Raw genomic sequence first — 25,530 nt, forward strand, 5'->3', positions numbered from 1 at the left:
CATGGCTCAGTGGAAACAAATCTGACTAGTATCCATGAGGCTGCAGGTTTGATCCCTGGCTTTGCTCAGTGGGTTAAGGACCCGGTATTTCCGTGAGCTGTGGTTAGGTTGCAGACATGGCTTGGATCTGGCATTGCTATGACTGTGGTGTAGGCCAGCAGCTGTAGCTCCTATTCGACCCCTAGCCTGGGAAACTCCATATGTCACAGGTGCAGCCCTAAAAGACAAAAAAAAAAAAAAACCCAAAAACAAAAAAAACGAACAGATTTTGGAACCAAACTTATGTTTACCAAAGGGGAAACATGGAGGGGGAAATACATTAAGGGACTGGGATTGTCATGTACATACTGCGATATGTAAAATAGTTGGGTAACAAGGACCTACTATATAGCACAGGGATATTCACTCAATAATATGTAACAACCTATATGGGAAAAGATGCTGAAAAGGAATGGATATATGTATATGTATACCTGATTTATTTTGCTGTTTGCCTTATAGTTTGTAAGTCAACTATATTCCAATAAAAATTTTTAAAAATCCTCTCAGTTTTTTTTATATCATATAGTTGTGCTAAAAAGAAAGGGAACTTTTTAAAGGCCAAAAAAATCAAGGAGACAGCAAAAATATAAACACTGTAAAACAGGTGAGAACCCCTAGACATTAGAGTAAGATGGCCTATCTAACATCCAATCAGAATTTCAAGATAGAATTGATAAAGGCCATATTCCTAGAGATGAAACCTGGAAGTTTTCCAGACTGACAAGGACAAGAATCTTCAGATTTAAGATTCCCAAACCCCAAACTGAATAAATTAGACTTCTATACACATACATATCATAGTGCACATCATAGTGCATTACAGAAGAATAAAGAAAAAGAGACTAAAGGAAGCTAGAAATAAAGGCAGAGTAGATACAAAGTAATGGTAATTTTACAAATGACTGAATCTTTGACCACTGTATTGATAGTGACCATGAGAGAGTGGAATCATTTTTTATTTTTATTTTTGTCTTTTGTCTTTTTAGGGCCATATCTGTGGCATACAGAGGTTGCCAGGCTAGAGGTCGAATTGGAGCTACAGCTGCCAGCCTACACCACAGCCACAGCAAAGCCAGATCTGAGCCACATCTGTGACCTACACCATAGCTCATGGCAAGCCGGATCCCCGACCCACTGAGTGAGACTAGAGACCAGGGAAATAAACCCTCACTTAAAAAGACAAAGAGAGAGGAGTTCTCGTTGTGGTGCAGCGGAAATGAATCAGACAGGAACCATGAGGTTGCAGGTTCGATCCCTGGCCTTGCTCAGTGGGTTAAGGATCCAGTGTTGCCGTGAGCAGTGCTGCAGGTCACAGACGTGGCTCAGATCTGGCATTGCTGTGGCTCTGGCGTAGGCTGGCAGCTATAGCTCCGATTGGACCCCTAGCCTGGGAACCTCCATATGCTGCGGGTGCAGGTGCGGCCCTAAAAAGACAAAAGACAAAAAAAAAAAGTGCTCATTATAACTGTGAAAAACACTGAATGGATTAAGGACTTCAGGGGCAAAAATCCAATTAAGGGTGTGGTATCCAACCAATTGCTTCATTCAGATAAAATAACTCAGAGTAAAGAGCTAAAGAATGTATTTTTCTCAGTGACAGCTAATAGACTCAAGTCACCTGATATTAAAGATATTAGGGATATAGGTGTGTGAGAGAAGAGAAATGCAACACTCTAAGAAAGCTCATCTCATAAAGAACTATGGATATGAATACTGGCACACACAACTAATTAGAATAAAATAGATAGGAAGTCTATTAAGTCTGAGGGAGTTTTATCACCAGAGGAAGTAGGAGAAGAAAAGCAATGAGAATACTGAATGGCTCACAAGGAAGTTCTGTTGCCTTCTGTTTCAGATGTAGCCAAGAAGGATAATGGAAAAGAAAGAGCTTTCCAAAAGGTAAAGTCAGGGCCACATAGAACAATGGGGGAAAAAACTCCTTCCATTCTCTTAAGAGTAAATTTAATCAAGGAATATTTTCCACCCCAAAGAAAGAAGGCCTTCATATTGCCCATCAGAATTTCAAAATTGATATGGACAAGTGATTGCTATGTATCACGTTGTTCCTCTTTTCCAAGCAGAAGTCTTTTCTAGTTATGCTGTGCCTGTTTCATCATTGTATTTTGGGAGCATATAATGAACACAGTTTGTCTTTTTGGCTCAAAGGGCTTATATCAAGGGTAACCACATCAAGATCTGTTTGGAGAAACTGCTCGGCACCCACCCTACCCCACAACATGGAGGAAATCTGACCCTAAGCAAAACTTTCTAACTAGATGGGGCTTTGGGGTTTTTTCCTTTGAGGTAGAAATCAGTATAATCTACAGGGAAGAAAGAGTGACACAATTTGGTGAGCAGAGGACAAACTGTAGTAGAAATTATATCTCCTCACCAATATTTCAAAATTTTCTCTCCTTCCCCTGACACAGGAGGACTGTAGTTCCCTGTTCCCATGAATTTGATTATGGTAATATGACTTTTGTCCAATGAAATAATGGGAAGTGATCCAAGGCAGATGCACTTAAGCACCACTGCGAACCATCCATTCTCTCACTTTGCTGCTACAACTGACGTTCCCAAATGGTGGATCCTCTGTCAGCCTGTGCTGCAGAGGAAACATAGAAATCTTTATTGTTCTAAGTCACTGAGAATTTGGAATTGTTGATTACTAGTGCATAATATAATCTATCTCACAATGGATACTGATATACAAGTTAAAATACATAGGGACATAACTTAAAAGACTATAGAATATAGTTCCAAATTGTTATGGAAGAAAAAGGAATTAAAAAAATTAAAAATCAATCAAGAAGAAAGCATAATAGAAAAAAAAAAAGGACTGGCGAGAGAATGCGCAATAGAGGGCAACAAATAATAGGGTAGAAATAAATTTAGATGTATTAATCAGACCTTGTGAGGTTATCCTGCATTAATAAGTCATCTCCAAATCTCTGTGACTTACAGAACCTAAGGTTTATTCCTCACTCACATTATATGCCAGTATCCAGCTGGCTCTAGCTGTTCAGTTGGGCTCTCGGACTGAAGGAAAAGCTTCAGTCTAAAATACCACAGGTACTGCTGCAGAGAAAAACTCAAAACAACACGGTGGCTCTAAAACCTTATCTTCAGAAATGGCACATTTACATCTACTCACTTTTAGTTGGTGAAAATAAATAAATATAAATAAGATCATATGGCCAAGCCTATTAATGAGCTTAAATGTTAATGGGCTTAGAAGTACAATACTTTAACAGAGATAGGCCTGGAAGAAAGGGGCCTTGTAAAGAGGAGCTGTCAGGAAGGGTTAGTGAATATTTTGATAATAAAACAATCTACCTTACCAAACAGGAATCTGATCCCAATAAAAGGAAATTGTCTAAACTATCTGATTGGAAGTCAAAGTCAGACTGGAATAAAAACAATCCAACTCTTCTCTGCATAAATGTCTCATCTAAAATATAGGGACAGTGGGAGTTACTGTTGTGGCTCAGTGGTAACGAACCTAACTAGTATCCAGGGTTTGATCCCTGGCCTCGCTCAGTGGGTTAAGGATCTGGCGTTGCCATGAGCTATGGTGTGGGTTGCTGATGTGGCTCAGATCTTGTGTTGCTATGGCTGTGGCATAGCCGACAGCTGCAGCTCTGATTCGACCCCTAGCCTGGAAACTTCCATATGCCATAAGTGCGGCCCTAAAAAGCAAAAATCAATCAATCAATCAATAATAAAATAAAATACAGGGACAGAGAAGTATGGAAGTCAAAATATGGGGAAATATTAAACAAATCTGGCATTTAAAAAAGGAAGAAATCTGATGGAGCTATATTGATATTATACAAAATAGGCTTTAAAGAAAAAAACATTTATAGAAATAAAGATAGTCACTCCATAATGATAAAAGCTTCAGTTCATCAGGAAAACATAATAATTCTCAATTTTATGCACTTAATAACATAGCCTAATATATATGACCAAATTCACCACCAAAGAAGAATGTTTTAACTAATTTCTCAGAGTAGATGAAACAGACCAAAAAAAGGTGGGGCAGATATAAAGAATCTGGGCAACAAAATTAGCAAGCTTAACGAAAAGGGCATATACATAACACTGCATTTAACAGCTACAGAATGCGCTTTCTTTTCAAGCACAAAATATTTATGACAGTGCATAAAACAAGCTCCCTCAAATTTTTAAGAAATTGGTATACAGAGCACTTAACTTCACAACCATAAAATTAAGTTAAAAATCATAACAAAAAGACAAGTAGAAATACTTCTATGTATTTGGAAATTAAAAATGTATTTGTAGGCCAAAAATAGTCACAATGGAATCAGAAAATTCTTAGAGCTGGATGACAAAAATATCATATTCAATACTTGTGAGATGCTGCTAAAGTCTTGCTTTGAGGAAAATGGATAATCATATACTGCTAAGCACAAATAAGGATCAAAATTAATGAACTAAGCGTTCTAACTTTAGATGTCAGGGGAAAGAAACACAGAATAAACCTTACAAAAGCAGGAAAGACAACCAAGTTTTACTAGGGGAGAAATTACATAACTATACAAGAAATCTTGGGCCAAACACACCCTTGGACTGCCTGTTTTAGACCAATCTGCATATCAACAACATCCATCCTCATAACTCTATTAAAAAAGAAAAAGAAAAAAGTCTGTAAGGGAATGAGGGGAAACAGAAGTGACCAAAGAAAGAAGCAAAGCAAGATGGTGGTTTCAGCTCAGCGTAGATTCAGCCTGAAATCTGCAGGAGCTCTGATGCATACATCACATCACAAGTCTTCTCCACCTTACAAGGGAGTGAGGTTTTTGTTCTTCCATATCAGGCATTAGGCCATCATTGTAGAGGCTGTTACAGGGATAAGTAATGCATAACTTCTAGCCACCTTCTAGTGATACTGTTCCAATCTACTAAGGACAAAGCGTCTTGAGAATACTACAGGTGTGAGTCATCCGGTAGCATCACATGTGGCAGCTGGAGGAGAGTGGGCATAACCAAACCTATAAAGGGAAATCCAGAAGATCTGGACAGAGCATTAACATGGTCTGCTATGCTCCTTGTACCACACAGGCCCACCTGTTTTAGACATTTAGGTTTACTCTATTCTTCTACAGCTTCTCCAGGATCACGATTGATCACAATTTCTAGGGAAGCTTAAAAGTGAGTGGGATAAAACTAAAACCTCCATGGTTGCAGCTGGCCCTGAGGCCAGAGCTGATGTTGATTATTTCCTTTCTTTACTATCCATTCTATATTCCCCTTACCCTGAGCCAATGCTTCTGCTGGTCTAGGTAGTCTGCCTTGTGGTATCCTCTGAGAGGTCTCAGAGTTTGGTTACCACACTGTTGCCTTGCCACAGCTGAGCTCTACTTGCCAATCTACAGTGAAAACTGGAGTTTGGATTGGGGCATGGCTCTGCCCCCAGGATGAGGGAGTTGTGTTCTCAGTTGCCTTGCTACAAAGCTTACTACTGTATAAGAATGGGAGTAGCCTTTAGTGCAGGAAATCCAGTTAAGTCTTAGGTAGCAAGTGATCTGGGTGGATGTCAGGGGTTCAGTGATTTGTTTCCAATGATCCCCTGACCTTTTGCTATCCTACTTTTGCATAAGCATCAGAGCAGCCTCCTTAATGCAGGGAAGACTCAGTCAGGACTTAGACACTAAGAGGGCTACAATTAGATGTCAATCAGATAATCAGTAGTCCCATCAACTACTTTTATTGATTTTTTTAAACAGCCTCATTGAGATATAATTTACATATCATAAAATTCACCCATTTAAAGTATATAATTAAATGAATTTTATTATATTTATAGTTGTATAACTATCATCACAGCCTAATTTTAGAACATTTCCATCACCTTAAAAAGAAATTTCAAATCCATTTACAGCCATTCTCTATTCCAACTCCCAACCTCAGATAATTACTAAGCTACATTCTATCTCTATAGATTTGCCTATAACATATATGGAATCATGCAGTATGTGTTTTTCTGTGACTGGCTTTTTTCACTGAGACTAGTGGATTTGTACTTAGTCCATGTTGTAGCATGTATCAATATTTCATTCCCTTTTGTAACCAAATAATATTCCATTGTATGACTAAGGCATATTTTGTTTATACACTTATCAGCTGATGAACAGTTAAGGCCTTTCCACTTTTGGAATATTATGAAAAATGCTGCCATGAACATTTGTGTTCAAGTCTTCGTGTGGTTATATATTTTCATTGTTATTAATGATCTTTGGGAAAATTGGACTCAAGCATCTCAAGGAAGGAGAGCCTCCAGTCCTATGTGAAGTTAGGCTCAGGCTTACCCCTTCCTGCTGAGTTGGGAAGAGGCAGTGTCCCCATTCTCACCTAGTTCATTGTCAGGCAACCAGGGGACTCTCCTAGGAACACTATCAGTCAGCATAGGATACCTTAAAAAGCCTACATACTTAATTAATGATGAAACCTTCTCTTTTACAGGAGAATGTCAGGGACAAGACATTTCTATAAAATGTTGTATTGAATATTCTAGCCAGTTAAAGGCAAGAAGAAGAGTTAAATGTTAGAAGAACTGGAAAGGAAGAATCCAAGATGTTACCATTCAGAGATGCAGATGAAAGTCAAAATAATTCTTAGATAAATTATTGGAATGAGTGTTGTAAGGTTACTGTATTTGAAATTGAAAACAAGATATAAAAGTCAATTTTTTTTAATATGCACCATCAAAACACAGCTTTTAAAATACAAAACCTACTTTAGAAAAAAATTACTTTTATAATAGTATAAAAATGAAGTAGCTAGGACTATATCCAACCAAAAATGTGCAAGCCCTTCCTGGGGAAAACTGTAAAAAATTTTTGAAGAATGCTGAGGAAGACTTCTGTGAGTGAGGAGTTAATGCCATGTTTATACATAGGTGGACTTAGTACTGCAAAGATGTCAATTCTCCCCAAATTGATTTATAGATTCAGTTCAATCCCAATCAAAAGCCTAACAAGTTTTGGTTTTTTGTTTGTTTGTTTGGTTTGGTGGTTCAGTAAGCTATTTCTAAAATTTCTACATAATAATAAATGACCAAGAAGTAGGACAGTCCTCAAGAAAAAGAATAAAGTAGGAATCTTATTCCATTAGACATCAAGGTTTACAACTAAGCTATATTCATAAGCCCAAATTATACAGAAACAAGACACACAGAGACAAATAGATCAGAAAAGAGAACTCAGAAACAGACCACATATACATGCAAACTTGATGTGTTTTCAAATTTTACTTATGACAGAGGTGATAACATGGATCAGTGGATTAAGTACTTTTCAATAAATGGTGCTGGGAAAATTGTTTATCCAAACAGTTATATATGAAATTAGAATGTAAATTTTTACAGACACTTTGGAAACCAATTTGTGATTATCGAACAGAGTTAAAATTGTGGATACTGCATGATCCAGAAATTCCACTCCTAGGCATACATGCTAGAGAAACTCTTGCACATTTTCACCAGAGATTATGTATAAGAAAATGTTCATAGCAATATTACATGTGAGTTAAAAAAAAACAGGGGGAAACAATCCAAATGTCCACTGAGAGAAGACTCCACAGGTCACTTACAATATACTCATACAATGGCTATGCAATATAGCAGAGAAAATGAATGCATGCCACTGTATGAATTAATATGAACAAAACTATCAAAATATAATATTGAGAAAAATATGCAAATAGTATAAAGCATATGATTTCTTCTCTATTGAGTTAATAAACATGTAAACCAAAATAATAAATAATTTAGGAATATTGAGATCGGTAGTTAAAATGTAAATATAAAATAAAATAGGGGGAGTGATAAACAACCAAATATCCAAGGTAATTAATACCCTGATGAGTTGGGGTGGGGAATTGGGTTATAGAGAGTGAGGCATGAAATCAGATAAATGCACCTCAAATATACTGGTAATGTTCTACTTCTTAGGTTAATGACAGGTCTAGCACCTTTAAAAATTGCTATTTTGATACTTCAAACATATAAATATCCTCTTGTATGCATTAAATATTTAATAAAATTGCTACAAACACACTGTAGGGGCAGGACAGATGCACATACAACAAGAAAGTATGAAAAGATTTATTACTCACAAAATGAGGGCTTCTAGGGAGAGCAAGGTGGCTCCAAGCAGGCCCAAATCTGGCTTGAGAGAGCAGGAAAAGATTGACTTGGGGTTTTTATGGTGACCAGGGAGGGTAACTAGAGCAAGGGTTCCTGTGCATGGTTTGAACTGTCACAGGCACAGAGGAAAGACCACCTGGGCTGTCAGCTTGTCCGCATGTGGGACAGAGAGGGAAGTGGAAGGTAGAGCTTAAAAATATCAGCCAAACATTAAAAAACAAAACAAAACAAAATCACTGTCTTTATTATAAAAATATTTTAAACAAAACTACATAGGAAACAGAAGGGATATCTGCCATTTTGGAATTAACCTGTTCACAGAGAAAAGAATGTCACCTCTCCTGTTTAGAAACCACCATTCCCAATTCTGGTCGAATTGTTAAATTTGGTGGCAATATTTTTTGCTTTTCAGGGCTGCACATGCAGCACATGTAAGTTCCCAGGCTAGGGGTTGAACTGGAGCTGCGAATGCCAGCGTAAACCATAGCCACAGCATACACCACAGCTCACAGCAACACTGGATCCTTAACCCACTGAGTGAAGCCAGGGTTAGAACCCACATCCTCAAGGATACTAGTCAGGTTCGTAAGCTACTGAGCCACAATGGGAACTCCCAATAGCTATTTTATATACTATTCCACAGAAGAAACTGAATACCAAGAGAGATTATTACAGTAACAAAAAGTTAGATGTCAAATTCTGTGGAGTGAGAAGAATGAAGTATACTCACAGTGGAGGATCCTAAAGGCAGCAAGAGAAAAACAGAATGTTACCTACAAGGGAACCCCCATAAGAATATCAGCTGACTTCTCTACAGAAACACTACAGGCCAGGAGGGAATGGCAAGAGATATTTAAACTGCTAAAAGGAAAAAATATGCAACCTAGAATACTCTATCCAGCAAGAATATCATTTAAAATAGAAGGGGAAATAAAAATTTTTTCCAACAAGCAAAAACTTAAAGAATACTGCAACACAAAACCCAGGTTAAAGGAAATATTGAAAGGGCTTCTCTAAACCAAAAAGAAAGGAAGGAAAGGGAAGAAAAAAGAAAAGAAAGAAAAAAAAAAGAAGAAGAGGAAAACTAGGACTGAGGAAACTGCAATCAGAGAGCAGTCACTCAAATAAGCCAGCATACAGATTTAATCATGAACAGGCCTCAAACAAAATAAAATTAAAAAGAAAAAAATAAAAAAGAGTCATCAAAACCACAAAATGTGGGCAAGGGATGTTAGGAAGTAAATAACCCTTTTTGTGTGTTTGTATGTTTCTCTTCTTAATTTTAATATAGTAATGAAGTGTTTGAACTTACAGGACCATCAGGCTAAAACACACAATTATGGGAAGGGGTTAGCATACTTAAAAAACAGGGCAACCACAAGCCAAAACCAAATATTGCATTTGCAAAAAATGAAAAAAAAAATACACTCAAGCAGATAATAACAGGAGACATCCAACCAAAAAAAAAAAAAAAAAAAAAAGAAGAAAGAATGGAGAACCATAGAATCAACTGGAACAAGAGGTTCAAATGGCAATAAATAATCATCTATCAATTATCACCTTAAATGTCAATGGACTGAATGCCCCAATCAAAAGACACAGAGTGGCTGAGTGGATAAAAAGGCAAAAACCTTCAATATGCTGCCTACAAGAAACTCACCTTAGGACAAAAGATACATATACATTGAAAGTGAAAGGGTGGGGAAAAATATTTCACGCCAATAGACAGGACAGAAAAGCAGGAGTCGCAACGCTCATATCAGACAAAATAGACTTTAAAACAAAAGACATAAAGAAAGACAAAGAAGGACACTACTTAATGATTAAGGGATCCATCCAAGGAGAGGATGTTACTATCATCAACATATATGCCCCAAATATAGGAGCACCCAGATACATACAACAAATATTAACAGACATAAAGGGAGATATTGATGAGAATACAATCATAGTAGGAGACCTTAATACCCCCCCTCTGTCAATGGACAGATCCTCTAGACAGAAAACCAATAAAGCAACAGAGATCCCAAAGGAAAAAATAGAAAAGTTAGACTTCATTGATATCTTCAGGACCCTACATCCAAAAAAAGAATACACATTCTTCTCAACTGTTCATGGAACATTCTCAAGAATCGACCACATATTGGGACACAAAGCTAATCTCAATAAATTTAGGAGCATAGAAATTATCTCAAGTATCTTCTCTGACCACAATGCCATGAAATTAGAAATCAACCAAGGGAAAAGGAAAGAGAAAAAACCTACTACATGGAGACTAAACAACATGCTACTAAAAAACCAATGGGTCAATGAGGAAATCAAGAAGGAAATTAAAAACTACCTTGAAACAAATGATAATGAAGACACAACCGCTCAAAATCTATGGGATGCTGCGAAAGCAGTGCTCAGATGGAAATTTATTGCAATACAGGCCTTTCTCAAAAAAGAAGAAAGATCCCAAATTGACAACTTAACCCTCCATCTAAATGAATTAGAAAAAGAAGAACAAAAAAGTCCTAAAGTCAGCAGAAGGAAGGAAATTATAAAGATCAAAGAAGAAATCAATAAAATAGAGACTCAAAAAAAAAATAGAGTAAATTAATACAACCAAGAGCTGGTTCTTTGAAAAGGTAAACAAAATTGATAAACCCCTGGCCAGACTCACTAAAAAGAGGAGAGAAAGAACCCAAATAACCAAAATTATAAATGAAAAAGGAGAAATCACAACGGATACAGCAGAAATACAAAAAACCATAAGAGAATACTATGAACAACTATATGGCAACAAGTTTGACAATCTGGAAGAAATGGACAATTTTCTAGAATCATACAGCCTGCCAAAACTGAATCAAGTAGAAACAGACCAACTGAACAGACCGATCACTAGAAATGAAATTGAAGAGGTCATAAAATCACTCCCTACAAATAAAAGTCCAGGACCAGATGGCTTCACAGGTGAATTTTATCAAACATATAAAGAGGAATTGGTGCCCATCCTCCTTAAACTCTTTCAAAAGGTTGAAGAAGAAGGAATACTCCCAAAGACATTCTATGATGCCACCATCACCCTCATTCCAAAACCAGACAGAGATAGCACCAAAAAAGAAAACTATCGGCCAATATCATTGATGAATATAGATGCAAAAATTCTCAACAAAATCTTAGCCAACCGAATCCAACAACATATCAAAAAAATTATACACCATGACCAGGTTGGGTTCATCCCAGGTTCACAAGGATGGTTCAACATACGCTAATCAATCAGCATCATACACCACATTAACAAACAAAAAATCAAAAATCATATGATCATCTCAATAGATGCAGAAAAAGCATTTGACAAAGTCCAACATCCATTCATGATCAAGACCCTCGCCAAAGTGGGTATAGAGGGAACATTCCTGAATATAATCAAAGCCATTTATGAGAAACCCACAGCAAATATAGACTCAATGGGGAAAAACTGAAAGCCTTCTCACTCAAATCTGCAACAAGACAGGGATGCCCACTCTCACCACTGCTATTCAACATAGTTTTGGAAGTCCTAGCCACAGCAATTAGACAAACAAAAGAAATAAAAGGCATCCATATAGGAAGAGAAGAGATCAAACTGTCAATGTATGCAGATGACATGATACTATACATAGAAATCCCTAAGGACTCAACCCCAAAACTACTTGAACTGATTCATAAATTCAGCAAAGTAGCAGGATATAAGATGAACATTCAGAAGTCAGTTGCATTTCTGTATACCAGCAATGAAATATTAGAAAAGGAATACAAAAATATAATACCTTTAAAATTGCACCTCACAAAATCAAATACCTCGGAATACACCTGACCAAGGAGGTAAAGGACCTATATGCCGAGAACTATAAACTTTCAATCAAAGAAATCAAAGAAGATGTAAAGAAATGGAAAGATATTCCATGTTCCTGGATTGGGAAAATCAATATTGTAAAAATGGCCATACTACCCAAAGCAATCTACAGATTCAATGCAATCCCTATCAAATTAACCCATGACATTTTTCACAGAACTAGAACAAACAATCCAAACATTTATATGGAACAACAAAAGACCCAGAATCGCCAAAGCAATCCTGAGAAACAAAAACCAAGCAGGAGGCATAACTCTCTCAGATTTCAAGAAATACTACAAAGCCACAGTCATCAAAACAGTGTGGTACTGGTACCAAAACAGACAGACAGACCAATGGAACAGAATAGAGAATCCAGAAATGAACCCTGACACCTATGGTCAATTAATCTTTGACAAGGGAGGCAAGAACATCAAATGGGAAAAAAGAAAGTCTTTCAGCAAGCATTGCTGGGAAACCTGGACAGCTGCATGCAAAGCAATGAAACGAGACACACCCTCACACCATGCACAAAAATTAACTCAAAATGGCTAAAAGACTTAAATATACGACAGGACACCATCAAACTCCTAAAAGAAAACACAGGCAAAACACTCTCTGACATCAACATCATGAATATTTTCTCAGGTCAGTCTCCCAAAGCAATAGAAATTAGAGCAAAAATAAACCCATGGGACCTCATCAAACTGAAAAGCTTTTGCACAGCAAAGGAAACCCAAAAGAAACCAAAAAGACAACTTTCAGAATGGGAGAAGAAACAGTTTCAAATGATGCAACCGACAAGGGGCTTAATCTCTAGAATATATAAACAACTTATACAACCCAACAGCAAAACGCCAATCAATCAATGGAAAAATGGGGCAAAAGACCTAAATAGACATTTCTCCAAAGAAGATATACAGATGGCCAACAAACACATGAAAAAATGCTCAACATCGCTGGTTATAAGAGAAATGCAATCAAAAACCACCATGAGATACCACCTCACACCAGTCAGATGGCCATCATTCATAAATCCACAAATAACAAGTGCTGGAGGGGCTGTGGAGAAAAGGGAACCTCCTGCACTGTTGGTGGGAATGGAACCTGGTACAGCCACTATGGAGAACAGTTTGGAGATACCTTAGAAATCTATACATAGAACTCCCATATGACCCCGCAATCCCACTCTTGGGCATCTATCCGGACAAAACTCTACTTAAAAGAGACACGTGCACCCACATGTTCATTGCAGCACTATTCACAATAGCCAGGACATGGAAACAACCCAAATGTCCATCGACAGATGATTGGATTCGGAAGAGGTGGTATATATACACAATGGAATACTACTCAGCCATAAAAAAGAATGACATGATGCCATTTGCAGCAACATGGATGGAACTAGAGAACCTCATACTGAGTGAAATGAGCCAGAAAGACAAAGACAAATACCATATGATATCCCTTATAACTGGAATCTAATATCCAGCACAAATGAACATCTCCTCAGAAAAGAAAATCATGGACTTGGAGAAGAGACTTGTGGCTGCCTGATGGGAGGGGGAGGGAGTGGGAGGGATCGGGAGCTTGGGCTTATCAGACACAACTTAGAATAGATTTACAAGGAGATCCTGCTGAATAGCATTGAGAACTTTGTCTAGATACTCATGTTGCAACAGAAGAAAGGGTGGGGGGAAAATGTAATTGTAATGTATACATGTAAGGATAACCTGACCCCCTTACTATACAGTGGGAAAATAAAAAAAATAATAATAAAAAAAAGGAAGAAAAAAAATTTTAATCTTAAAAAAAAATAAAAAAATAAAAAAAATAAAAGATCCTGGGATTCTGCCATGGAATACATATCATTTGGGTCTCTTTGGTGCCTAGCTGAGCCCAGAAGGAATCATTGCTTTACCATCATGGTAGTGAAGAAATTTTACACCCACTAACTGCAAACGAACAACAGGCTTGAACGCTTCTGCCACAAGAAGGTATTTCATTCCTACTGAAAAGAAATAGACAATGAAGTACAAGTGTCTATCAATTTTTGAGCCACCTCCAGGAGCTTCCTGCAGATAGAAAGATGAAAAAGATTCAGTTCTGCTCTTTCAAGGGCTCAGTTTCTCATATTAGTTTTGCAACCTGAGGTGTGAAAACGTAGCTTTACTGAAAACCTACAGCCAGACCGATGCCTCAAATGATAAAATAATTAATCAGATTGCTTTCAACATACATCAGTAATTAAATAATTCATGAGAACCATTAGAAACTGTATCTACTGCCCGATATACGCTTATAGAAGAAGGAAATACTCATGCTTAAGAAAGTTCTTAATAAACGGGTTGTAGGTGGATGAGGAGACTGAGAGGACAGCGGTAAAGATGAAGAACCAGCAAAATTACTCTGCATCCATGAAGATTAGAAATGTGGGATGCAGAAAAGAAAATCACGGACTTGGAGAATAGACTTGTGGCTGCCCGACGGGAGAGGGAGGGAGTGAGAGGGATTGGGAGCTTGGGTTTATCGGATACAACTTAGAATAGATTTACAAGGAGATCCTGCTGAGTAGCATTGAGAACTATGTCTAGATACTCATATTGCAACAGAACAAAGGGTGGGGAAAAAAATGTATACATGTAAGGATAACTTGATCCCCATGCTGTACAGTGGGAAAAAATTAAAAAAATAATAATAATTAAAAAAAAAGAAATGTGGGATGAGTGGAGAATGAGAGGAGGGTAAGTTCAAGCTGAAAATGCTTCAGGAATTTTGAGGAGCAGAACTGTAGAGCCCGAACTTGTAAGATGTTGGTACAAATGAAATGCAAACTCCTCCATCTCCCCAACCCTTAGTAAAGTCTTCTATACACACACCCACAAAAAACCTTTTTGAGTAGAGCTGTTTGGGATGAAAAGGAAGAAGAGAGCCTGGTTTGATGTCAGGTCAACATAATCATAATATCATATAAACACTTGTTGTGTGCCAAGTGGTGTTTTAAACTCTTCAGAGACACTAATGCCTTTAAGCGCTTTATGGTATTTCATTTATTTAATAATACTAAAGGCAAAACTATAAGGCAAGTAGTATTTTTACCATTTTGTAAGTGATCCATCAAAAGCACAGTGAAGTTAAGTAATTTGTCCAAAATCACATAGCAGCTAAGAGGCAAAACTGAATTTCAGCTTAGGCAGGTGTTTACCAAACTAGGGAGTAGACATCATCTATGACCTGAAAGCATTCAATGGAAGTAGAAGTGTGGAGTCAGTGGGGGTTCTAGGAGACACAGATCCTTCTAGAAATTTACAGAAGTATTAGGGAGAGAATTATAATTTCCACAATTCAGGTATGGTGCTTTTTTATCAGTCTAAGCAATATCTTAATGCATAGGATCACTCACTTCAGTTTGCCCTTCCTGATGCTTTTTGTTCAGTCTGCCTCATAGGAGTCTCTTGCTGCCATAAATACCAGCCTGCTTTTAAAGGCCTCATTACTCCCACCACATGGTGTCCATGTGCAGAAAGCAACCTTGCAGATAAGATCTAAAATGAGATGGAGACCTCAAACAGATCAGTCCTAGGCTCTAAGCATCCAACTTTCCCCTGCTTCTTCTCCTCAGTGTCTCTTGCTTTCCCACTCCCGAGGAGTGCAGAATCTCACTGTAGGCAGCTTTCATACTCTGGGCTTCCAGGAAGAGAAAACCAAATGAAAGAAAGGAGAGGTAGTACCTAGGAACATTTTTTCTTTTTTTTTTTTTTTGTCTTTTTGCTATTTCCCTGGGCCGCTTCCGCGCCATGTGGAGGTTCCCAGGCTAGGGGTTGAATCGGAGCTGTAGCCACCGGCCTACGCCAGAGCCACAGCAACGCAGGATCTGAGCCGTGTCTGCAACCTACACCACAGCTCACGGCAACGCTGGATCGTCAACCCACTGAGCAAGGGCAGGGACGGAACCCGCAACCTCATGGTTCCTAGTCGGATTCGTTAACCACTGCGCCACGACGGGAACTCCAGGAACATTTTTTTTTTTTTTTGGTCTTTTTAGGGCAGCACCCACATCATATGGAAATTTTCAGGCTGTGGGGTCAAATCCGAGCTGTAGCCACAGGCCTACACCACAGCCACAGCAATGTGGGATCCAAGCTGCATCTGCAACCCACACCATGGCTCACGGCAATGCGAGATCCTTTAACCCACTGAACAAGTCTAGGAATCAAACCTGCATCCTCAGGATACTAGTTGGGTTCTTTACCACTGAGCCACAATGGAAACTCCCTGGGAATATTTTCACTTACACTCCAGTTTCAATTCTGTAAGGATCTCTCAATTAAAGTGGCTATGCATGTATGTAAATGTTTCACAAGAGGCATAAATATGTGATTATATACAGACTCACACTCATTTGGATCAGAGCTAAGATGCCAGTTCTGAATGAGATTTGTTATTCTAGCAGCCTTATTTATATTTTATATTTTTTATTTTTATTTTTTTGCTTTTGAGGGCTGCGCCTGCAGCATATGGAGGTTCCCAGGCTAGGGATCTAATCGGAGCTGCAGCTGCCAACCTACACAACAGCCACAGCAACATGGGATCCGAGCTGTTTCTGCAAACTACACCACAGCTCATGGCAATGCCGGATCCTTAACCCACTGAGCGAGACCAGAGATTGAATCTGCAACCTCATGGTTACTAGTTGGGTTCGTTTCTGCTGCGCCATAACAGGAACTCCTATCTTTACTTTTTTCATCCTCACCAGATAAGAAAAATGAGATCCAGATTGTTTAAGCAACTTGCCCTAGGTAGTAGACTAAAGTCAACTTAAATGTAAACTTCCCAACAAAGCTTCCTGTGCTGTCATTGACCAGTTGAGGATATATAACAGGCCTAACCACATTCTTAGCTTCATGTATGGGAAATTGCTTTACTGGGGTTTATATTTGTAACTGGGATATAGCAATGCCTACTTAATTGTTGAGTTAGCCAAGCTATTGGGAGGGAAAGCAGGTCCTCGTAAGTGATGAAGGAACCAGACATCCTGTGTTGGAGTCGGCAGTGGTGCCTGAAAGTCTACTCCTACTCCTACTCATGCCTTCACCAGCAAGACCCACTCCTTTAAGCAAGTACCTGTACACCCGAGGAGAAGAGTGGACTGTGGGAAAACATGAAAGTGCTGTGTCACCAGAGCTAAGCAGCTCCCATCCAAAAAAGATGAATACAAAAGGAAGCGCTTCCTTATAAACACCTGATTCAGGGGTGAGCACCTCTAAGTGCTCACAACATGGAGAGCAGGTGCCCAAATTCTAACCAGAGTTGGAGCAGTAAGGCAGTGCCACCACACCAGGAGTGTCAGGAGATTTGGTCAACTGAGGACAGTAGATGTGTAGAGGAGAGAGTGGGAGCTGACAGACTCAAAATGATCACAGAATAGAAATGCAGAAGAGAGCCCCCAGGAGCTGAGTGTCTAAGCCAATATCCTCCACAGCAGAGAGCAAGTTCTGATGATGTGGACCTGCCCTTTGGGGGACACCTAAGAGTCATAAATGAGGAAAGCCTAATATCCTGCCATTTGCCAGATGGGGGCTGTTGCGGACCAAGGAGCCAACTGCTCAGACTCCTAAATGGGATGTCCTCAGTTACCTTTATGCTCTGGATGCACAAATATATACATAAATGTGTATAGTACATTGAACATAATTTCTTTCCATGTAACATATATGCTTTAACTCCTTCCTTTCTTGGGTCTCAGTTTCCTCTTCTATAAAGACAGATCCTATTTAGAGTCCTTTCAGCTCTACCATTTTGTCTCTGAGTAAGGGATTTGGGTATTTTGCCAAAAATCCTTCAGCAAAGATCACTAACTATTCTTCTTTTTTTTTTTTTATAATTTTTTTTATTTTCCCACTGTACAGCAAGGGGATCAGGTTATCCTTACATGTATACGTTACAATTACATTTTTTCCCCCAAAGATCACTAACTATTCTTCTATAAAGCCCCTTATTTCTGTTTGCTAACTCCCATCTCAGTGGCCGCCCTCCAGGTTCATATCCTTATCCCCGTATTCCTGGACTATCTGCTCACTGGATTCTCAACATGACCCCTCCTTCAAGTCATTACTGTCATAATCCTCTTTTCAACCCTACACTTTCACTGAATATTCCTAAATCTTCAGGGGCTCCCACTGCCGATGTGAAAAGGGTGCTCCACAGTATGACCTTAACCAATTTGGTCTTCTCTCTCCAGTTACCACTCCATTGCTCCAACTCCCTCAACAGCAAAATATTCCTCGGGAGTTTTCTATATTAGCTGTTTTCACTTCCCGACTTTCCATTCTCTCTTCAATTCAGTTTTACCCCTACTCTTCCTCTGAAATGACTTCGCAGATGATATTCATGTTGCCAAACTCAATAATCACTTCTCTGTCCTCGCATAAAATCTCAAACATTTGACACAGATGGACACCCTCTCCTTCCTGCAGAATTTTCTTCCCTTGATTTTCATGTATGACATCATTCCATGATAAAACCTGTTTGTTCGGGTTTTGTTTTTATTTTTACTCTGATTTTTACTCTGCCTCCTTTGGAGGACACAACTCACTTATCTTCTGTCTTCTTCAGACTGTCACCTTAAGAACAGATATTGACTTTTGCCTTATATATTAACATGGTCAGCTGCTTACTAATACCATACAAACAGCAAGGTTTTAGAAAGTTTCCCCTAACACAACAGACTTTTCTGGTTCTGTAGCTTAGTTAAAGCTATTGTCTCTCCTGAATATCTGCTTACTTGTCCTCTAGAAGCAACATTACTCCTTTTCAAAACTGAATCCTAGGAAAATTGACCACTTCCTCCTCTGGGCTCCCTAGGCCATATCTTGATGTCTCTTAAACCCCCAAACCCTTGAGAGCACAGAATATGTCTAACTTTTTTCTGGTGTGGCACCTACATCAACGTCCACCACTTAGTAGCCATTCAAGTAATACATGGGAAGGCTTAACTGAACCAGGCCGGGAGGAGCCCTAGGAGAAGCTGATGATGGCTGCTACATAAGCCAACCACGGAAAGGGAAATCTGGTGCTGGGCAGTAGCCCTCAGGCCTGCAAGCCCTGTACTTGCCCAGCCTCATGACCGACGAAAAAGCCCCGAGTCAGCGACAGAGACAGCACTGATTTAATGGATAGGGGTGCTTATATGTCTGAAACAAGGTCCTGGAGTGACACCACACTGTGTGCAGCAGATGGCAAGCAGGACGTGGCAGCTGTCTTCGCTCTCAGGGGAAGAGGGAGATTACCAGTCAGAGAGAGAACTGACTTCAGGTTGGCTCAGGGCTTACCAGGGAAATCAGCAGAGGAGCACACTCCTCACTACCCCTTTGGTAAACTATCAAATGGAGAAAGTTCTGATCTAAAGATTAGAACAATCACTAGCTGGAGCCAGGGTCAAGGACATAGGCATTTACCAATTAGGCTCTTTGATTAAAAGGGATGGTCAGTCAGGTGAGTAGGGTGTGGGTGAGGCAGGGGCTGGCCAAGCAGGGGACGTACAGAGAGTAAGAGAGCAGCCATCCTGGGTGGCCCCATCATATAGCTAGCTAATGGGCACTGCCTACCAGCCACCCTGTAACCCTGGCTTGGCTACAGTGAATGCAAGCTTGTTCTTGTGTTTTAATTTGAGTCTCTGGCTGTTGCTAGTACCTCTAGGGTAGGGAAATGTGTTCCTCTGAGGCTTCACACAATGCTCCCACCCACACCTCACCTCATTTAGCTAAAGAAAAAGCCCTGGGGCCAAGAGGGTCTAGTTGAATCTCAGATTCATTACTAACTCACTATGAAGACATTTCAGAGGCTCAAGAGCTTATCTGTCAAATGTAAATAATTGTCTGGACTCAACAAGTCAGAGATCAGCTGTGGCTCACTGTTGGGACAAGGACAGTGGTGCTGGAGGTCCCAGAAAATATTCATTGGTACATGCTTTCCCAGAGGTCACCATTCTGGCACCAAGATCTGGCCCCACTCAACAGCTTACAGGTTCCAGTGCTGGGATGCTTTAGCCCAAACAATCAACAGAGTGGGAACACAACTCTACCATCAGCAGACAGGCTGTCTGAAGTCTTCCAGAGCCTATAAACACTCCACTTGACATGGCCCTGACTATAAGAGGGAAAAGACCCAGCTCCACCAACCAGTGAGTAGGCAAAAGTCCCTCCAACCAGATAGCATATATAACCCCCTAGACCAGCCTCATACATCAAGGGGCAGACACTAGAAGCAAGAGGAACCACAATCCTGCCGCTTGTGGAACAGAGACTGCAAAGCAGAAAGTCAGACAAAATGAGATGGCAGAGAAATACATTCTAGACAAAGGAACAAGATAAAATCCCAGAAGGAAACTAGTGAAGTAGAGATAGGCAATCTACCTAGACGAGTTCAGAGTAATGATAGTAAAGATGATCCAAGACCTCGGGGAAAGAAAGGTGACAGAGACCAAGAAGATACAAGCAAAGTTTAACAAAGAACTAGAAGATTTAAAGAATGAACAGGAGTTTCTGTCATGGCTCAGCAGAAATGAATCTGCCTAGTATCCACAAGGACGCAGATTTGATCCTTGGCCTTGCTCAGTGGGTTAAGGATCTGGCGTTGCTGTGAGCTGGGGTGTAGGTCACAGATGTGGCTCAGATCTGGCACTGCTGTGGCTGTGGTGTAGGCCAATGACTACAGCTCCAACTTGACTCCTAGCCTGGGAACCTCCATGGGTGCGGCCCTAAAAAGACAAACAAACAAACAAAATGAACAGAGTTGAACAATACATTAACTGACATGAAAAATACAAGAGAATTAATCAATAGCAGAATAAATGAGGCATAAGAACAGATAAATGAGCTGGAAGATGACAGAATGTTGGAAATCACTGCCATGAAAAAGAATAACAAAAAAAGAGTAAGAAGAAATGAGGACAGTCTAAGTTACCTCTGGGCCAACACTAAACACACAAACATTAGAATTATACAGGTCCTAGGAGGAGAACACAGAAAGAAAGGGACTGAGAAAATATTTGAAGAGATATTAGCTGAAAAATTCCCTCTTGCTTACTATCCCTAATAAGCACAGAGTCCCATACAGGATAAACCCAAGGAGAAATATACCAAGATAAAAATTAATCAAACTGATGAAAATTAAAAAGAAAGACAAACTATTAAAAGCAACAAGGGGGCGTTCCTGTCATGGTGCAGTGGTTAACAAATATGACTAGGAACCATGAGGTTGCAGGTTTGATCCCTAGCCTTGCTCAGTGGTTAAGGATCCGGTGTTGCTGTGAGCTGTGGTGTAGGTTGCAGACGCAGTTTGGATCCCACGTTGCTGTGGCTCTGGCATAGGCAGGCAGCTACAGCTCCGATTAGACCCCTAGCCTGGGAACCTCCATATGCCGTGGGAAACGGCCCTAGAAAATGCAAAAAGACAAAAATAAATAAATAAATAAATAAATAAATAAATAAATAAATAAAAAGTAAAGGGGAGTTCCCGTCATGGCACAGTGGAAACAAATCCAACTAGGAACCATGAGGTTGCAGGTTCGATCCCTGGCCTCACTCAGTGGGTTAAGGATCTGACATTACTGTGAGCTATGGTGTAGGTCGCAGGCATGGCTCGGATCTGACGTTGCTGTGGCCGTGGTGAAGGCTGGCAGCAACAGCTCTGATTAGACCCCTAGCCTGGAAACCTCCATATGCTGCGGGGTGTGGTCCTAAAAAGGCAAGACAAAACAAAAACAAAAACAAAATAAAAATAAATAAATAAAAGCAACGAGGAAAAAGCAACAAATAACATATCAGGGAATCCCCAATGAAGTTAGCAGCTGATTTTTCAGCAGAAACTCTGCAGATCAGAAGGGAGTGGCACAATATATTTAAAGTGATAAAAGGGGGAAATATACAATCAAGAATGCTCGGCAAGGCTCTTATTCAATCAACAGAGAAATAAAAAGTTTTACATGAGTTTCTGTATGGCTCAGTGGGTTAAGAACCTGACACAGTGTCTGTGAGAATGTGAGTTTGATCCCTGGCCTTGCTCAGTGTGTATCTGGCATTGACACAATCTGCAGTGTGGATCACAGATGTGGTTCAAACCTTGTGTTGCTATGGCTGTGGTGTAGGCTGGCAGCTGCAGCTCTGATTTGACCCCTAGCCCAGGAACTTCCATATTCCACAGGTACAGCCATAAAAAGAAAAAAAAAAAGCTTTATAGACAAAAGCTAAGAAAATTCGGCTCCACCAAACCAGCTTTACAACAAATGCTAAAGGGACTCCTCTAGGCAGTAAAGAAAAGGCCACAATTAGAAACAAGAAAATTATGAATGGGAAAGCTCATCAGTAAAGGCAAACACATAGCATAGGTAGGAAATCATCTGCACCCAAATATGATATCAAAATCAGCAACCGTGAGGAGGGTGTGACTGTGGGATAGTGGAAATTCATTTGAAATTAAGAGACCAACAACTTAAAACAATCTTTGTGTGTAGCGGTATATATATCAAAACTTCAGGAGTTCCCGTCATGGCGCAGTGGTTAACGAATCCAACTAGGAACCATGAGGTTGCGGGTTCGGTCCCTGCCCTTGCTCAGTGGGTTAGCCATCCGGCATTGCCGTGAGCTGTAGTGCAGGTCGCAGATGTGGCTCAGATCCCACGTTGCTGTGGCTCTGGCGTAGGCCAGTGGCTACAGCTCCGATTCGACCCCTACCCTGGGAACCTCCATATGCCGAGGGAGCGCCCCAAAGAAATGGCAAAAGGACAAAAAAAAAAAAACAACAACTTCACAGTAGCCAAAAAACAATCTACAATGGATACACACAAAAAACTAAGCGCAATCCAAACACAACAGTAAAGATAATCATCAAATCATAAGATAAGAGAACAAAAGAGGAAGAAGGAAAAAAGACCTACAAAAGCAACCCAAAACAATTAATAAAATGGCAATAAAAACATACATATTGATAGTCACCTTAAATGTAAATGTATTAAATGCTCCAATCAAAAGACACAGACTGGCTGAATGGATACAACAACAAGACCTATATATATGATGTCTACAAGAGACCCAGACCTAGGGACACATACAGACTGAAACTGACTGAATAGAAAAGAGGATTCCAGGCAAATGGAAGTCAAAAGAAAGCTGGAGTAGCAATACTCATATCAGACAAAATAGACTTTAAAATAAATACTCTTGGAGTTCCTGTCATGATGCAGTGGTTAATGAATCCAACTAGGAACCATGAGGATGCAGGTTCGCTCCCTGGCCTTGCTCAGTGGGTCACAGTGTGAGCTGTGGTATAGATCACAGACACGGCTAGGATCCCATGTTGCTGTGGTTCTGGTGTAGAACAGCTACAGCTCTGATTAGACCTCTAGCCTGGGGACTCCATGTGCCCTGGGAGCAGCCCTAGGAAAGGTAAAAAGACAAAAAAAAAAAAAGACTCTTACAAGGGGCAAGGAAGGACACTACATAATGACAAGGGATTAATCCCAGAAGATATAACAATTACAAATATATGCACCTGAAATAGGAGCACCTCAATATATAAGGCAAAATGCTAACAGCCATAAAAGGAGAAATCAACAGAAACACAATAATATTGGGGGACTTTTAACATTCCACTTACAGCAATGGACAGATCATCCAGACAGAAAATCAACAATGGAACAAAGGCCTTAAATGACATATTAGACTTAATTGGTATTTATAGAACATTCCATCCAAAAGCAGAGGACTACAAATTCTTCTAAAGTGCACATGGAATACTCTCCAGAATAGATCACATGCTGGGCAACAAAGCAATTCTCAGTAAATTTAAGAAAATAGAAATCAAATCAAGCATATTTCCCAACCACAACAGTGTAAGATTAGAAACCAATTATAAGAAAAAAAGTTGTAGGGAGTTCCCATCATGGCTCAGTGGTTAACGAATCCGACTAGGAACCATGAGGTTATGGGTTCGATCCGGTGTTGCCATGAGCTGTGGTGTAGGATGCAGACGCGGCTCGGATCCTGCGTTGCTGTGGCTCTGGCATAGGCCGGTGGCTACAGCTCCGATTCAACCCCTAGCCTGGGAACCTCCATATGCCACAGGAAGCGGTCCTAGAAAAGGCAAAAAAAAAAAAAAGAATAAAAAATTCCCCTCCATTTGTAGTACTATTAGTATGCTAGATGACCTAAAAATTTTCCCCCTGGTTGGTTTCATGGTTATTTTCCTTGTCATTGCTTTTTGCCAAATTTCCTATGATGTGCATTTCTTGTTTTTATTATTATTACCACGGCTATGGTTATCCTGCATGTAGTTTGTAACACTTCTTGAATTTACAGCTTGTTACCTTTCCTAAGATTTGGCAAATTCCCACCATTGTTTCGTTCAAATGTTGCTTCTATTCATTTTTTTACTTGCATTCTAGAACTTCAATTATATGTAAGTTATATCTTCTCACAACATCCTCTTTTTATTTAACCCTCTCATCACTATTTTTCACCCTTTTGTGCCTCCATGTTTTATTCTGGATTTTTCTTCATAATTATCTTTCAGTTCAGTAATTCTCTATTCAGTATGTTTCATTTCTTATTATTTTAACTTACTAAGTTTTAAACACTGGTTATTCTATTACTCATATTAGAATTTTTTTTCAAATTTATTACATCTTTTACATCTTCCAGTTCTTTGCCAAAATTTAAAATCTTGTCTTTTATAATCTTAAATCTATTAAGCATAGTTTTCTAAGTCTCTGCCTGATAGCTCCAATAGCTGGAGTCCTCATAGATCTAATATTTGTTGTTGCTGCTGGTTCTTGTTTATATTATCTTATCTCTTTGTGTGCCTAACCATTTAAAAAATGTTTAACAGCATATTTGCAAAATCAGAATTAAGTTGTGGCCACAAATGACATTCATTCTCCATAGAGGATTTCACTTTTTTTCCTTCTACTAGTGCCCAGAGGCAAAAACAATCCAAAATACCTTAATCCAAATTAAGGGATTGAGATAAGTGGCTTTTTTAAAAGCAATGAGATATAATTACATGCCATAAAATTCACCTGTTTAAAGTATACAATTCAAGGGTTTTCAGTATATTCACAGAGTTCTTCAAACTTCACCATAATCTACTTTTAGATAATTTCCTCATGTCAAAAAAACAAACCAACCCTGTACCAGTTAGTACTATTCCCCATTCCCTGCCCAGCTCTAGGGAACCACTAATCTACTTTTGGATTCCAGAGATTTTCTTTCTCTAGACATTTCATAAGAAGAATCACACAACATGTAGTCTTTGGTGATTATATTCTTTCATTTAGCATAATATTTTCAAGATTCATCCATGTTATACCATGTCAGTGCTTCATTCTTTTTCGTTGCTGAATAATATTCCACTGAATGGATATAACACTTTTGTTTATCCATTCATCAATATATGGGCATTG

This window comes from Phacochoerus africanus, chromosome 9 (genome assembly GCF_016906955.1).
Source record: "Phacochoerus africanus isolate WHEZ1 chromosome 9, ROS_Pafr_v1, whole genome shotgun sequence".
In the NCBI taxonomy this organism is placed as follows: domain Eukaryota; kingdom Metazoa; phylum Chordata; class Mammalia; order Artiodactyla; family Suidae; genus Phacochoerus; species Phacochoerus africanus.